At 40.1% G+C, this 13723-nt stretch overlaps 1 pseudogene; it reads left to right on the forward strand.

The window, feature by feature from the left end:
• Positions 1–4502: 4502 nt before the first annotated feature.
• Positions 4503–4982, forward strand: LOC103122668 (large ribosomal subunit protein uL14-like; annotated as a pseudogene).
• Positions 4983–13723: the final 8741 nt, after the last annotated feature.

Below are 13723 nucleotides of genomic sequence, written 5' to 3' on the forward strand. Positions count from 1 at the left end.
CAAATAAATCGGATAGTAAATGAAAGAGGAGATATCACAACAGACACTGCAGAAATTCAATATATCATGCGAGGCTTCTATGAACAACTATATGCCACCAAGCTAGAGAACCTGGAAGATATGAATGATTTCCTAGATACCTACCAACTTTCAAAACTAAGTAAAGAGGAAGTGGATAACATCAACAGGCCCATCACAGGTAATGAAATTGAAACAGTTATCAAAAATCTTCCCAAAAATGAAAGTCCTGGACCAGAGGGTTTTACAAATGAATTCTACAAAACTTTCAAAGAAGAACTAATACCTCTACTTTTAAAAGTCTTCCAGAAGATTGAAGACACTGGAAATACTGCCTGCCAGCTTCTATGAAGCCAACATCACCCTGATACCAAAAGCAGACAGGGACACAACCAAAAAAGAAAACTACAGACCAATATCTCTGATGAACATAGATGCGAAAATATTGAACAAAATTCTAGCCAACTGGATACAGCAGTATATCAAAAAGATTGTTCATCATGACCAAGTGGGGTTTATCCCAGACATGCAAAGTTGGTTTGATATACGTAAGTCAATCAATGTGATCCACCACATCAACAAAAGCAAGACCAAAAACCACATGGTCATATCAATAGATGCAGAGAAAGCCTTTGACAAAATACAACATCCCTTTATGATCAAAACACTACAAAAAATAGGAATAGATGGAAAATTCCTGAAGATAGTGGAGACTATATATAGCAAACCTACAGCCAACATCATACTCAATGGTGAAAAACTGGAAGCATTTCCCTTCAGATCAGGTACTAGACAGGGCTGCCCACTATCACCATTACTATTCAACATAGTGTTGGAAGTTCTTGCCATAGCAATCAGGCAGGAGCAAGGAATTAAAGGCATACAGATTGGAAGAGAAGAAGTCAAACTCTCCTTATTTGCAGATGACATGATAGTAAACATGGAAAAACCTAAGGAATCCAGCAAGAAGCTTTTGGAAATCATCAGGCAATACAGTAATGTGTCAGGCTATAACATTAACATTCAAAAGTCAGTGTCATTCCTCTATGCAAACACTAAGTTAGAAGAAATTGAAATCCAGAAATCAGTTCCTTTTTCTATAGCAACAAAAACAATAAAATATCTAGGAGTAAACCTAACCAAAGAAGTGAAAGACTTGTATACTGAAAATTATGAGTCACTACTCAAAGAAATTGAAAAAGACACAAAGAAGTGGAAAGATTTTCCATGTTCATGGGTTGGAAGAATTAACATCATCAAAATGAATATATTACCCAGAGCCATCTACAAATTTAATGCTATCCCCATCAAGATCCCAAGCACATTTTTTAGGAGAATAGAAAAAATGCTACAAATGTTTATCTGGAACCAGAAAAGACCTAGAATTGCCAAAACAATCCTGAGAAAAAAGAACAGAACCGTAGACATCACACTCCCAGATCTCAAACTGTATTATAGGGCCATTGTCATCAAAACTGCTTGGTACTGGAACATGAATAGACACACTGACCAGTGGAATAGAATTGAGAGCCCAGAAATGAGGCCCCACACCTGTGGACATCTAATCTTTGACAAAGGGGCCCAGACTATTACATGGGGAAAGCAAGAGTCTCTTCAACAAATGGTGTTGGAAACAATGGGTTGAAACATGCAGAAGAATGAAACTGAATCATTGGATTTCACCAAATACAAAAGTAAATTCCAAGTGGATCAAGGACTTGGAGGTTAGACCACAAACTATCAGATACTTAGAGGAAAATATTGGCAGAACTCTTTTCCGCATACATTTTAAAGACATCTTCAATGAAACGAATCCAATTACAAGGAAGACTAAGGCAAGTATAAACCTATGGGACTACATCAAATTAAAAAGCTTCTTCACAGCAAAAGAAACCACTACCCAAACCAAGAAACCCCTCACAGAATGGGAGAAGAGCTTTACATGCCATACATCAGATAAGAGTTACTAACCAACATATATAAAGAGCTTGCCAGACTCAACAACAGGACAACAAATAACCCCATCCAAAAATGGGGGGAGGAATTGGACAGAATATTCACCACAGAAGAGATCCAAAAGGTCGAGAAACACATGAAAAAATGCTCCAAGTCTCTGATAGTCAGAGAAATGCAAATAAAGACAACAATGAGATATCACTTCACTCCTGTGAGAATGTCATACATCAGAAAAAGTAACAGCAGCAAATGCTGGAGAGGGTGTGGGGTCAAAGGAACCCTCCTGCACTGCTGGTGGGAATGTCAATTGGTCCAACCTCTGTGGAGAACATTCTGGAGAACTCTCAGAAGGCTAGCAATGGACCTACCCTATGACCCTGCAATTCCTCTCCTGGGGATATATCCTAAGGAACCCAACACATCCATCCAAAAATATCTGTGTACACATATGTTCTCGGCAGCACAATTTGTAATAGCCAAAACCTGGAAGCAACCCAGGTGTCCAACAACAGATGAATGGCTGAGCAAGTTGTGGTCTATATACACAATGGAATACTACTCAGCTGTAAAAAATGGTGACTTCACCGTTTTCAGCCGATCTTGGATGGACCTTGAAAAAATCATGTTGAGTGAAATAAGTCAGAAACAGAAGGATGAATATGGGATGATCTCACTCTCAGGCCGAAGTTGAAAAACAAGATTAGAAAAGAAAACACAAGTCGAACCTGAAATGGAATTGGAGTATTGCACCAAAGTAAAAGACTCTGGGGTGGGTGGGGAGAATACAGGTCCATGAAAGATGATGAATGACATAGTGGGGGTTGTATTGTTAAATGGGAATCTGGGGAATGTTATGCATGTACAAACTATTGTATTTACTGTTGAATATAAAACATTAATTCCCCAATAAAGAAATAAATTATTTTTTAAAAAAAGTTACCTGTGTCATAGAAAAGTAAAATGCTATGATTTGGCATTTGGAATCTTAATCTTAAAAAAAAAATGCTTTAGAACTGTGGTCAGGGAGATGGATGAAGCATTGGATTATCAACCATGAGATCCTGAGTTCAGTTCCTGGCAGCACATGTACCAGAGTGATATATCTGGTTCTTTCTTTCTGCCTTTCTCATGAATAAATAAATAAATTCTTTAAAAAAAATGTTTTAGAACTAACTTTAAGGCAGGCAAAATAGCTCACCATACCTGACAGGTTACAGCCAGATCCCACAGCACAGGAGGAAACTTCAGTGTTGTGATGTCTTTCCCTCTCTGTGCCTCTATCTGAAAAAGTCAGCCTGGGTTAACAAAGCCCACCAAAGTGATTTCTTGTTTTAACTGGGCTTTCAAAACAACAGTTCTTTTTCTTTTTTCTTTTTTTAGTTTGTAGATAAATCTACTTTTATTAATTTCAAGGTAATAGTTGCCTAATTTAGCAACTTTCACAGATAGATTCTTTTTTCCTTTTTTTCTCTCCTTAGTAGATAGGGCTCTGGAGAGGTGAGATTTCAAAAGTCATTGGTGAGGTCATTTTCCCAGGGAGTGAGTGCAAAGCTGCAAACCTCTCTCTCTCTCTCTTTCTCTCTCTTCCCCTCATATCTCCCTCTCTCCTCTTAATTTCTCTCTGGCCTTCTTCAATAATAAATAAAATAAAAGATTAAAAAAAAGAAAGGGGTAGATAGGGGCTGGGTGGTGGCACACCTGGTTAAGCACACGTATTGCAATGCGCAAGGATCCGGGTTCAAGCCCCTGGTCCCCACCTGCAGGGGGAAAGCTTCATGAGTGGTGAAGCAGGGCTGCAGGTGTCTCTCTGTCTCTCTCCCTATCACCCCCTTCCCTCTTGATTTCTGGCTGTCTCTTTCCAATAAATAAATATAATTAAAAAAAAAGAAAGGCAGAGAGAAAGGGGTAGATAGCATAATGCTTATGCAAAGAGATTTTCATGCCTGAGTTTCTGAAGTCCCAGGTTCAATCCCCTGCATCACCATAAGCCAGAGCTGAGTAGTGCTCTAGTAAAAAAAAAAAAAAAAAAAAAGAAAAGGTTGGGGGTATGGATCAACCTGTCAGTGCCCATGTCAAGCTGAGAAGCAATTACAGAAGCCAGACCTTCCACCTTCTGTACCCCACAGAGAATTTTGATCCATACTCCCAGAGGAGTAAAGGTTAGCGGAAGATGACCAGAGGGCTCTGAACTCCAATTCCAGTTCCATCAGGACTCAGAAAGGGGGGCAGGGGGCGGAGGAAGGACACTCAGAATTAGTAGGTGTGGGTTAGAAAAGAAGAGAAGGTGGGTCCGTAGGGAAAAAAAGGGGGGTAAATATATAGAAATATAGGTAGTTATAGAAATAATTGTTAATCCATATCTGTGATCTTGGGCAAACTACTACAGTTTCCAATGGAGGGAATAGGGACAAAGCATTCTGGTGATGGGAAACGTGTGGAATTATACCCCTGTGTTCTTATAATTTTGTAAATCAATGTTAAATCACTAATAAAAAAATCTTGCTTTCTGTCTCTTTCCAGCGTTCAAGATGTCGAATTGAGGTCGTGGTGGGTCCTCTGGGGCCAAATTCTGGATGTCTTTGGGGCTTCCGGTCGGCAGCGTGATCAACTGTGCTGACAACACAGGAGCCAAAAATTTATATATCATCTCCGTGAAGGGTATCAAGGGACGACTGGACAGGCTTCCTGCTGCTGGTGTGGGTGACATGGTGATGGCCACAGTCAAAAAAGGCAAACCAGAGCTCAGAAAGAAGGTACATCCAGCGGTGGTAATTCGACAACAAAAGTCATACTGGAGAAAAGATGGTGTATTTCTATATTTTGAAGACAATGCGGGGGTCATTGTAAACAATAAAGGGGAAATGAAAGGTTCTGCCATCAAAGGACCGGTTGCAAAGGAGTGTGCAGACTTATGGCCCAGGATTGCATCCAATGCTGGCAGTATTGCATGATCCTTCGGTGTATTTGTAAAAAATAAAAACTTATTTGTTCCCATTTAAAAAAAAAAATCTTTGGGAGTCGGGCAGTAGTGCAGTGGGTTAAGCGCAGGTGGCACAATTGCAAGGACCGGCGTAAGGATCTCAGTTCGAGCCCCCGGCTCTCCACCTGCAGGGGAGTCGCTTCACAGGCGGTGAAGCAGGTCTGCAGGTGTCTATCTTTCTCTCCCCTTCTCTGTCTTCCCCTCCTCTCTCCATTTCTCTCTGTCCTATCCAACAACAATAATAATTAAAAAAATCTTTAACAAGGGAGCCCACAGTGGGGCAGTGGGTTAAGCGCACATGCTGCGAAGCACAAGGATCCCGGTTGGAGCCCTAGGCTCCCCACCTGCAGGGGGTTCACTTCACCAGTGGTGAAGCAGGTCTATAGATGTCTTTGTCTTCCCCTCCTCTATCGATTTTTCTGTCTTTTCCAACAACGGTAGCAATAACAACAATAATAACAGCAATGACGATAAACAACAAGGGCAACAAAGGGAAAAAAATAAAAGTTTAAAAAAACCTTTGGAGTCAGGTGGTAGTACAGTGGGTTAAGCGCATGGCACAAAACGCAAGGACCAACTGAAGTATCCCTGTTGGAGCCCCCACTCCCCACCTGCAGGGGAGTCGCTTCACAGTGAAGCAGGTCTGCAGGTGTCTTTCTTTCCTCCTCTCTGTCTTCCCCTCCTCTCTCCATTTCTGTCCTATCCAACAACAACGACATCAGTGACAACAATAATAACTATAACAATAAAACAAAAAGGGGAACAAAAGCTTATACCATTTTCTCTGACATTCCAGCACTATCCTTGGTTTACCTCTTTTCTTCACTCACCCTAAACACAGCAATTTATTTGATGAAAAAGCTTACACTTTAACTTTTCACTGAAGCAGCTAAATCTAACCAGAGAAACAACAAATGTCAACCTCTCACAAGTGTTGAGCACTTGCGTAAGTGAAATTCCACTGTGTGAATTCCACACCAACACCACTTCAGATCCAGCTCACTGATTCACTGCTGTTCACACTCTGGAACCTTGAACTAAAGAGGGGAAATGGGAGCAGTGGGCAGTGGCACCCTCCTGAAGACAGTTTAATTTGAGGTAAATTCAACTAGCAATTCAAATTCTCTTACGTTATATAATGTGTCCTTAGCATTGATTTGCATTACTATCTGATAGGGGAATAATAATAATAATAATAATAAAACAGCAAAAACTAAAGCTTTGAATTCTTCCCCTTTACACTTGGCAAAAGCTAAATCTCAGAGTAGCAGTACTCGCAGCTGTCAAAAGTTTTATTCATTTTAAAATAAAATCTTTTAAAAAAAAATTATGAGTTTATCAGTGAAACAGGAGGAGACAGGAAGGGGGAGGGAGGAGAAGAGGGAGGGAGAGAGGGGGAGAGAGAGAGAGAAAACAAGAGCGCAAGGACCAGAACATCACTCTTGTGCATATACTGCCAAGGACTGAACTCCAGGCCTCATGCTTGACAGTACAATGCTTTATCTACTGCACACCCTCTTGTACCACAAAAAGTTTTTTCACCATATCACTTCTAAACTCTAGCTTTTAGTGGTTCTGGGGACTGAATCTGAGACCTTTGGTGCCTCAAACATAAAAGGCATTTTACATAACCACTATACTATCTCTCTCCAAAGGTCATTTATAAGTCAACCATGTGAGCCTTATTGCTCACACAAAGAAAAGCAAGAAGACATTCACCTAAAAGACAAATCCACCCAGAATACAGATAATTCACCAGTGGAGTCAGACCCACTAGTAAGCAACACTCCACTCCCACTCTGAGCAGTTAGCTTTTGGGATTTTCTTAGAGACCCAGGGAATCTTATTTACATTCTAAGATTGTGTTATCCACAAGCACAATCACTACCAACTTGTGACTATTGACATATAAATTTATATTTTTACTCCCCCATATAAATTTAAATTAATTTTAAAAATTCAGTTTATGGGCTGGGCAGTAGCATACCTGATTGAATGCACTTGTTACCAGACCCAAGAAATCAGGTTCAAGCCCCCTGTCTCCACCTGTAGGAGGAAAGCTTTGCAAGTGCTGAAGTGGAGCTGCAGGTGTGTCCCTATGTCTCACTATTTCCCCTCCCTCCTGATTTCTCTCTGTCTCTATCCAATAAATCAATAAATGTTGTTGTTTTCATTCAGGAGCTCCAGCAGGCTGGGCTAGCTTCGCAGCGGTGAACAGAGACTCGGGGACTCGTGGTTGAGCTGTACGCAGTATCTCTTTATTCATGCAGGATGCAGCACAATCTAAACTAAGCTAAGCTAAATTCACTACTACAAATAATCTTGCCCTTATAAATATACTAGCCCAGTAGGGTGGGAACAGGATGCAACGCAGAGAGGGTGGAGAGAAAAGTGACTGGTGAAAATCAGGGTATGACAAGGAGAGGGGGCAGAGCAGGCAAGAATTCTATTACTGAACCACCAATGCCCTGGAGGGAGGGTGGTGCTTGTTAACAGAGGTTATGTAAATAGAATACAGTGTTATGTAAATAGAATGCAGGGGGATTAAACCAAATGAAACAGAAGGGGTTTTTAAAAGCATACCAACAAAATTTCATTATAAAAAATTCAGTTTCTTAATCACACAGTGAATCAGGTCAGCAAAATAGCTCACTGGGATAGTGTGCTTTTTTGCCATGAGCACAACCTAGATTCAACCCACACTGCACTGAAGGAAGATTCAGTGCTGTAGTCTGTATCACTCACTGCCTCTCTGTCTCATCAAAAATGAAAAAAATTCAAATGCTCAGTAATAACTAAAAGTAATTGGGGTCTGGGTGGTAGCGCAGCAGGTTAAAGCGCACATGGCACGAAGCACAAGGATTGTTGGGATCCTGGTTCAAGCCACCGGCTCCCCACCTGCAGAGTCACTTCACAAGCAGTGAAGCAGGTCTTCAGGTGTCTTTCTCTACCCCTCTCTGTCTTGCCCTCCTCTCTCTCTGTCCTATCCAACAACAACAACAGCAATAACAATAATGACAACAAGGGCAACAAAAATGGGAAAAAATGGCCTCCAGGAGCAGTGGGTTCATAATACAGGCACTGAGCCCCAGCGATAACCCTGGAGGAAAAAAAAAAGTAATTAATGGCTACTATTTTGGGCAACACAAATATAGAATATTTCCATACATTAAAGAATTGTCTTGTACTATTCTAAAAAGAGAGAGAGAGAAGAAATAACACTATGTTGCAAATCCAGCTAATGTTCAATTTTTTCTTTTTAACTTACTCATTTCTTTTTTCTTTTTTTAAAAGATTTTATTTACTTATTCATGAGAAATGATAGGAAGGAGAGAAAGAACCAGATATCACTCTGGTACATGTGCTGCTGGAGTTTGAATTCAGGACCTCATGCTTGAGTGTCCAGTGGCTTATCCACTGTGCCAATGCCTGGACTACCATTTATTTATTTTTGATTAGTATTCAGTGGGAAACTGAATACTCACAAGGAAATAGTGAGAGTCTATTTGACTTGACTCACTGCTTTTCCACATGATTCCAAAAGACATTCAGTCTGTGGGGCCTCCATATATTGGTTATAAAAATGACTTTTAACCTCAACACTTTACCTCCACTACATTCCATTGTTTGCACAACATTGATGTTATCTTGGAAAATTAAGAGACATGAGGAAAACCAAAGGAGGCCACCTGGGACGGCAACAAGACAGGACTAGAACGACTTCAGGAACCCACAAAATCATCAGTGAGTACAAACACGTGTGGCTCGTGGACAGAGAGGAGCCTAGGGAGAGATTAAGTGGCTGGTAACAGTCCAGCAGTTTTACCCATGAGACACAAATTCCAGTCTGTTTCACCAACAAAAAGACAGCTGAAGGGAGGAGAGGACTCCCCTAACACTGACCAAATACAACTATGAGTCTCCATTGCTACTGCCCTCAGAATCTGGAGCAGTGGTTGGGAGGCCCTGTGCTGACACCAGGGGACAGAGAACTAACCAGGAAAATCAGGAGAAGACCTATACCTCAGTGGTCTACCAGTGGGGCTGTGAGATGCTCTTTGCATAACCACTGGATTATCTCTGCCCCACCCTGCTTTATCTCTTGGTCAGGAGTCAGTGATTAAGCTAAGTAACCTACTTATAGTTTAAAAGCCCTTAGGCTCTCATAGCCTACAGAGAAGAAAAAAAAAAAAAAAAAACAATAGAGGCTTTTAAGCCACTGAGTTCAAACTCAGGGATTAAAATATTATTGAAACAACTGTCAATTTCCACAACTGTGAACCCTTTAATTACCTTACTTAGACACAGGTCAATCCAGGCAAGAGTGATCAGTAATTTGAAAAGTACTGAGAGAGGGACCTCATAACATACTATATAAAATGGTTAGGGGGTCGGACGGTAGCACAGTGGGTTAAGCGCACGTGGAGCAAAGCGCAAGGACCAGTGGAATGATCCTGGTTTGAGCCCCTGGCTCCCCACCTGCAAGGGAATGCATCACAGGTGGTGAAGCAGGTCTGCAGGCCTCTATCTTTCTCTCCCTCTCTTTGTCTTCCCCTCCTCTCTCCATTTCTCTCAATCCTATCCAACAACAATGACATCAATGTAACATCAATTATAACAATGATAATAATAACCACCACAATGGTAAAACAACAAGGGTAACAAAAGGGAAAAAAAGGCCTCTAGAAGCAGTGGGTTCATGGTACAGGAAAAAATAAATTTAAAAAAAAAAGGTTAAACCAACAAGAAGAAATATTGGAGAAATGAACCAAAGACAAGAGTCCAGCTCAAAGCTCCCCAAAGGGTAAAGCACAAAATAATGAGGTCAACATCCAAACACTAGTTAAGGAAATAATCACAGGAATGAGTAAAGAGTTTGAAAGAATTGTAATCAGAAATGCAGAAACCACAAATGAGACTCTAGAACAAAAACAGTAATTATCTCAAGGTTATTAGCTGAAAGCTGAAATAGCTGAGCTAAGAACACAACTAGCTGAACAAGCTAAAACAATATCAGAACAGGGGAAAAAATAGATGAAGTCCAGAAAACAGAAGAGGGGAGAGAGAATAGAATAAATGAAGCTGAAAACAGAATTAACAAGATCGAGGACAATTAGAGACAACTAAAAAAGAATAGATCTCAAAAGAGATTAAGAGGTACTGAAAACAACAACAGAGACCTATGGGATGACTTCAAAAGAAATAATATATGCATTATTGGCTTACCAGAGGAAGAAAGAGAGGGAGAGGAAGAAAGCATTCTTCAAGACATAATAGCTGAAAACTTCTCTAGTCTAGACTACCTCAAAGACATAAAGGTTCAAGAAGCCCAGAGGGTCCCACAGAGAATTAACCCAGACTTAATGACACCAAGACACATCATATTCAAAATGGAAAGGAATAAGGATAAAGAAAGGATCCTGAAGGCTGCAAGAGAAAAACAAAGAGTCATCTACAGAGGAAAACCCATAAGATTAGCAGCAGACTTCTCCATACAAACACTACAGGCCAGAAGAGAATGGCAAGATATCTATCGAGTGCTCAATGAGAAAGGCTTTCAACCAAGACTACTGTATCCTGCTAGACTATCATTCAGACTGGATGAAGGCATAAAAACCTTCTCAGACAAGCAACATTTGAAAGGATCAACTATCACCAAGCCTGTAATGAAAGAAGTGCTGAAAGGTCTCCTATAAACAGTCAGACCACCATAAATAGGCCAAATATCAGAACACTCTAAAAAATCTATAAGAATGGTGTTAAAATATCTTCAATCTTTGATATCAATAAATGTCAATGGCCTGAATTCACTTATTAAAAGGCACAGAGTAAGAAGATGGATCAGAAAACAAAACCTAACACTATGCTGTCTATAGGAAACCCACCTAACTTAACAAGACAAACACAGACTCAAAGTGAAAGGATGAAAAACTATCATACAAGCCAATGGCCCACAAAAAAGGGCAGGAACAGCTATTCTCATATCTGACATGATAGACTTTAAAATAGATAAAATTAAAAAAGATAGGAATGGATATTACTTAATGCTCAGAGGATCAGTCAATCAAGAGGACTTAACAATTATTAACATCTATGCACCCAATGAGAAGCCATCTAAATACATCAGTATACAGTATACAGCAGTATATCAAAAAGATTGTTCATCATGACCATAGCAATCAGGCAGGAGCAAGGAATTAAAGGGATGCAGATTGGAAGAGAGAAGAAGTCAAACTCTCCTTATTTGCAGATGACATGATAGTATACATGGAAAAACCTAAGGAATCCAGCAAGAAGCTTTTGGAAATCATCAAGCAATACAGTAAGGTGTCAGGCTATAAAATTAACATTCAAAAGTCAGTGGCATTCCTCTATGCAAACACTAAGTTAGAAGAAATTGAAATCCAGAAATTTTACTATAGCAACAAAAACAATAAAATATCTAGGAGTAAATCTAACCAAGGAAGTGAGAGACTTGTATACTGAAAATTATGAGTCACTACTCAAAGAAATTGAAAAAGACACAAAGAAGTGGAAAGATATTCCATGTTCATGGGTTGGAAGAATTAACATCATCAAAATGAATATATTACCCAGAGCCATCTACAAATTTAATGCTATCCCCATCAAGATCCCAAGCACATTTTTTAGGAGAATAGAACAAATGCTACAAATGTTTATCTGGAACCAGAAAAGACCTAGAATTGCCAAAACAATCCTGAGAAAAGAGAACAGAACCGGAGGCATCACACTCCCAGATCTCAAACTGTATTATAGGGCCATTGTCATCAAAACTGCTTGGTACTGGAACATGAATAGACACACTGACCAGTGGAATAGAATTGAGAGCCCAGAAATGAGGCCCCCACCTGTGGACATCTAATCTTTGACAAAGGGGCCCAGACTATTCAATGGGGAAAGCAGAGTCTCTTCAACAAATGGTGTTGGAAACAATGGGTTGAAACATGCAGAAGAATGAAACTGAATCACTGTATTTCACCAAATACAAAAGCAAATTCCAAGTGGATCAAGGACTTGGATATTAGACCAGAAACTATCAGATACTTAGAGGAAAATATTGGCAGAACTCTTTTCTGCATAAATTTTAAAGACATTTTTTTTAATTATTTTTATTTATTTATTTTATTTATTTATTCCCTTTTGTTGCCCTTGTTGTTTTATTGTTGTAGTTATCATTATTGTCGTTGTTGGATAGGACAGAGAGAAATGGAGAGAGGAGGGGAAGACAGAGAGGAGGAGAGAAAGATAGACACCTGCAGACCTGCTTCACCGCCTGTGAAGCGACTCCCCTGCAGGTGGGGAGCCGGGGTTCGAACCGGGATCCTTATGCCAGTCCTTGTGCTTTGTGCCACCTGCGCTTAACCCGTTGCGCTACAGCCCGACTCCCTAAAGACATTTTCAATGAAACGAATCCAATTACAAAGAAGACTAAGGCAAGTATAAACCTATGGGACTACATCAAATTAAAAAGCTTCTTCATAGCAAAAGAAACCACTACCCAAACCAAGAGACCCCTCACAGAATGGGAGAAGAGCTTTACATGCCATACATCAGATAAGAGTTTAATAACCAGCATATATAAAGAGCTTGCCAGACTCAACAACAGGACAACAAATAACCCCATCCAAAAATGGGGGGAGGACTTAGACAGAATATTCACCACAGAAGAGATCCAAACGGCCGAGAAACACATGAAAAAATGCTCCAAGTCTCTGATTGTCAGAGAAATGCAAATAAAGACAACAATGAGATATCACTTCACTCCTGTGAGAATGTCCTACATCAGAAAAGGTAACAGCAGCAAATGCTGGAGAGGGTGTGGGGTCAAAGGAACCCTCCTGCACTGCTGGTGGGAATGTCCATTGGTCCAACCTCTGTGGAGAACATTCTGGAGAACTCTCAGAAGCTAGCAATGGACCTACCCTATGACCCTGCAATTCCTCTCCTGGGGCTATATCCTAATGAACCCAACACATCCATCCAAAAAGATCTGTGTACACATAGGTTCTTGGCAGCACAATTTGTAATAGTCAAAACCTGGAAGCAACCCAGGTGTCCAACAACAGATTTGTGGCTGAGCAAGTTGTGGTCTATATACACAATGGAATACTACTCAGCTGTAAAAAATGGTGACTTCACCGTTTTCAGCTGATCTTGGATGGACCTTGAAAAATTCATGTTATGTGAAATAAGTCAGAAACAGAAGGATGAATATGGGATGATCTCACTCTCAGGCCGAAGTTGAAAAACAAGATCAGAAATGAAAACACAGGTAGAACCTGAAATGGAATTGGAGTATTGCACCAAAGTAAAAGACTCTGGGGTGGGTGGGTGGGTGGGGAGAATACAGGTCCATGAAGGATGATAAATGACATAGTGGGGGTTGTATTGTTAAATGGGAATCTGGGGAATGTTATGCATGTACAAACTATTGTATTTACTATTGAATGTAAAACATTAATTCCCCAATAAAGAAATAAATTTAAAAAAAAAATTGAATCCTGGAACATGAAGGCAGAGGAGGACCTAGTGGAGGTTGAACTGTTACGTGGAAAACTGGGAAATGTTATGCATGTACAAACTATTGTATTTTACTATCAACTGTAAACCATTAATCCAATGAAGAAATTTTAAAAATAATATAAAATTGAATTTAAAAAACATTGACTTTGGGGGTCAGGCTGTAGCACAGCAGGTTAAGCACACATGGTGCAAAGTGCAAGGACCAGTGTAAGGATCCTGGTTCGA

The sequence above is a fragment of the Erinaceus europaeus genome, chromosome 11 (genome assembly GCF_950295315.1).
Source record: "Erinaceus europaeus chromosome 11, mEriEur2.1, whole genome shotgun sequence".
NCBI classification, from domain to species: Eukaryota; Metazoa; Chordata; class Mammalia; order Eulipotyphla; family Erinaceidae; genus Erinaceus; species Erinaceus europaeus.